Source organism: Pygoscelis adeliae, unplaced genomic scaffold (assembly GCF_000699105.1).
Source record: "Pygoscelis adeliae isolate BGI_AS28 unplaced genomic scaffold, ASM69910v1 Scaffold445, whole genome shotgun sequence".
Lineage (NCBI taxonomy): Eukaryota > Metazoa > Chordata > Aves > Sphenisciformes > Spheniscidae > Pygoscelis > Pygoscelis adeliae.
This window is the reverse complement of record NW_008824894.1, coordinates 53,720-57,590: the sequence shown is the minus strand read 5'-3', so window position 1 is coordinate 57,590 and position 3,871 is coordinate 53,720.

The following is a 3,871-nucleotide window of genomic DNA, read 5'->3' as shown; positions in this document are numbered from 1 at the left end:
CAGCAGGACTATGTCCTGGAGACCTCGTGCTTTGCATTAGTTTCATTTTTGGCAGCTGAATAAAGCCGTGCCAATCCCAGAGAGCTGAGTGGTATTACCCAGGGAATTTAGTGCAGTGGAACAAAGCAAAGCCCTTTCAACCTTTAGCTGACAGGTTTTTTTGTCTGTGTTTTTCTAAACTCTGCCCAGGCGGCGTGTGGAAGGCAAACAACTTGTGGGTGGTGCTGATGGAGCAAAATTTGAGGGAGAACGAGATTTGCTTTCATTACCAGAATTTTGCTGAATATCGGCTTTGCTGTAGTGTCCTGCAAACCTGGCTTCACCTCGCAAGCTGAAGGAAAGCCCTGCCGAAGCCTGCGCGGGCACCTCTGCCCTCCCCGCTCCATGGGGCCAAGGGGGGGGGTGGCGGGGGCGCATCCACCAGCGATGCAACGTGCAGCATCACAGGAGCAGTCACAGCACCTTGCTGGCTGACTTGGGTGCGCAAGGCGATTGCTTGTTGAGCATATCCTTTGCCATAAATATGTTTATTTTTCAGTATTTCTCCTTAGCAGCTGGTGGCTTTTCAGCTTCTCACCTGGAGGGGGATGCGAAGGTGTGTTAGTTCTGGAGTCATCTTCCCTTCCCACCCTGGGAGTGAGAAGGCAGCTTGAAAAACTCTATTTTTATCTCTGTAGTGAAGAGCCCTTTTCAGTGCCCTCATCCTGCTGGGCTGTTTTTGTTGGAGTCTCGAGACAATGTGTTAAAAAACACTCACTTTCAGCAAACTTCCTCCTAAGGTTTCAGGAATTTTATTTGGCCAGCAAAGAGTTGCTCCCTCCCTTCAGCTGATCAGTGGGACCCTTTCTGCGGGCTTTTTCCTCTTTTATTGTTTTAAAATGGCTGTGGTGGGTTGGTGGGGAGCAGGATCCTGCCTCGAGCGGTGCCGGCAGCCGCCGGTGCTGAGTCATGCTTTGCTTCCCTCCAGTTTGGGGAAGATGCGCTGAATTTTGGAAGGGGATTTGCTTGAATCTGTGCTGCCGCGTCCGTCCCCACAAGACCCGCAGCTCGGCTGCTTTAAGCCTTCGGGCACAGCGCTGCCCTCCCGGAGGCTGCTCTCCATCGCTGCCACCTGCATCCGCGCCCGGTGTGCTGTGCTGCGGGGACGGCCGGCGCTCGCCGACGGTCGCCGGTGCTCCTGGTCTGTGGATGACGCTTTGCGGATTTATTCACTTCAGCTTCGTGCTTCAGGAAGATATGTTTACATAGATACTGCTGCAAAAATAATTTTATTTATATATACATGTATACATACATATACATAAACACTTACTGCACTTAGCCTAGCAAACTGTTTAAAAATCCTTTCCCCACAGAAATTCTGCCAATATTTCTTCTGCATAAATGTTATTCAGCCTCGGAGTGCTCAGGCTGGGTTCGAGTGTGGTGGAGGCTGTAGCCGTGGCTCTGCTGGCAGTGGGGAGGTGTCCCTGTCCCCACTGTGGGCAGCAATCCCATGCCTCCAGCCACTTCATGGGATAACGCAGGTGGATTTTTTTTTTGACTGAAGTTAAATGTGATGTGGGAAGGACAGAGCAATCCTTGTCAATGTTAATTAATGCCTGTGCAATTGTATCCTACAATTAGGAAAAACAACTCGCTATGTGGCTTGTTGCTACAGGTTAATTTTCTCCTTTCAAGCTGAGAGTGTTCACTAAACTGCTTTGTGCTGCCCCAAAGCAGCTTCCATGTGCACTATGTTGCTGCATAGCTTGACCTGCAGCCTTAATTAGCAGTGAGGTTTCTCATTAGCCTCCTGCTTGCCTGTCAGATCTCTGCAATCATCTTCTGTTCTCTGCAGGGCTGTGTATGGTGCTGTGGGACGGACCCGAAAGCACTGAGAGCTGCTGGGGCGGTGGGATGGTGGCTTTGGGGCATCGTGGGTTGGGTTGGTGCTCCGACGTCGGAGCAGCTGTCCTCAACCCCACTGCTCCAGCCAGGAGCAGGGCGGCTGCTGCTGTGTGCTCCTTGGAGGATCAAAAGGATTTCTCTTGCCAACAAATACCAGCACCTAGGTGATGCCCCCCTCCCCGGCCCCGGATAGCATGCTCGACACTAGCCTCTGAGCTGGCGTCCCGCACGGGTTCCTGCTCACCGAAATTAGAAAATGGCTGTTTTGAGCCGGGGGACGGTGCTGGCGGAGCTTTGCACACATGCACCCGTGGAAGAAAATTAAACTATCGCACTCTCCAAAGGCCAGGCAGCAGGAACTTGGGATAAAAATGCCTCAGGCAGAAAATGAGCTTTATAGTGTTTGGCCAGCTTCGGATGAAGTGACAGATGCTTAATCAGCTTATTCGCCATAAGTGTCTGTTGTCTTCCCTCCCCTTCCCAGGATGGGATGCTGCCAGCAGCGTGGCATGGTGGGGTGCAGAGCCCTCGCTTCCTGGGGGGGAACGCCCGTGCATCCCTGCTCGGGATGTGCGGGGACATTTAGGCCTTAAACTTAATTTTCTGGCAGTACCCCTGGCGGGAGGCTGTTGGGGCAGGGCGAGGGGCTGTCCCTGAGGTGGGGCAGGGGCTTGGGACCAGCTCCGGGGCTGCTCTGCTGTAGCTGGGCTTGATCCAGAGGTCGGATTCGCAGGGAGAGAATGGAGATTTTGTTGTCTCTTCCACAGCTCTGCTGGGAATCGGTGTCTGGTTTTAGAGATGCTATCGGTGCCGGGGATTGAATAGCTCTGGCAGGGGAGGGTCATAGCTGCTGTGCCAAACGTACAAAGAGCTGTTCTTCTTTGTGATCCGATTATTCCTTCCCCCCCATGTTTAAATAAGGACCTTAAAGCGAGGGAGGAAAAGCTGTCAGACAGTGCTTCTGGTGTTCACCAACACCCTAATTCATGCGTTTATAGACAGGTGGAAAGTGACACCAAGTGCTTTGAGACCGAGGTGTAATTCCTTGCACATGGCTCCAGCCGTGGCTGGCACCAGCTCGGTGGGGATGATGGTGGCTTTGTTCTGTCTTCAGCTCCTTGGTGGTTATTTTCAATACTGCTCTTCAGCCCTTTCTGCTTGTCCATGATAGACCGAGCTGCTGCTGCTCTCTGAGGCCATCCCAGCCGTGGGACCTCACCAGCCATCATCTCCCAGAATTCAGGTCAACTTCGTGGTTGGTCCGAGGGCTGTTGCCTGCTGTCTCAAACAGCCACTTATGGTTATTATGGTTATATTTGCCATATCTGCTAACTTTCTGGTTTGGGGCATTCACTTATTTCTTACGATGAAGCACCCACACAAGGCATCTCGCGCCGGGCACTCCAGAGCCACCTTGTTATCGACCCTCTGCCCCGTGGCGTTCAAAACCCAAGCTTGGTCTTCCTCAATAAAGCTGCGGGATGAAGGGAGGATACCTGGGGCATCTTCCCCCCCTGCTGCGTCCGGGCTCTGCTCTCGCTTGGCGTCAGGGCAGCGCCAACGGCACCTGCTGGAGCTGGCGGGGGGGAAGAGCCCTCTGGAGCGACTGTCCTTGGTGAGAGGTGAAGGTGCCTCCAGCCCGCTCTCGCAGAGGGCTGGAGGAGGCATGGCTTGAAGGGGCTGCACGGGTGGTTGCATTCAGCTGATGTCCTGGCTGTGTTCAACAGCCCTTATCGTCGTGTTTGGTTTAGCGTTGGGCTACTTCTGCACTGCCCTGATCCGTACTTCTGACTTACCCCAAATGGGAAGAATATTTGCCTTTCCAGGACAATAGGGCCATTGCTTTTGTGCATTATTTTCAATACACGGGTATATTTAAAGGCTTCTCAGTGTAAACCCAGCATCCTCTTGCAGACGTCGGGAAGCTTAGGTTGAGTTGCTGTGAGGGGTGTGGGAGGATTTTTTGCTCCTTTTTGCATTT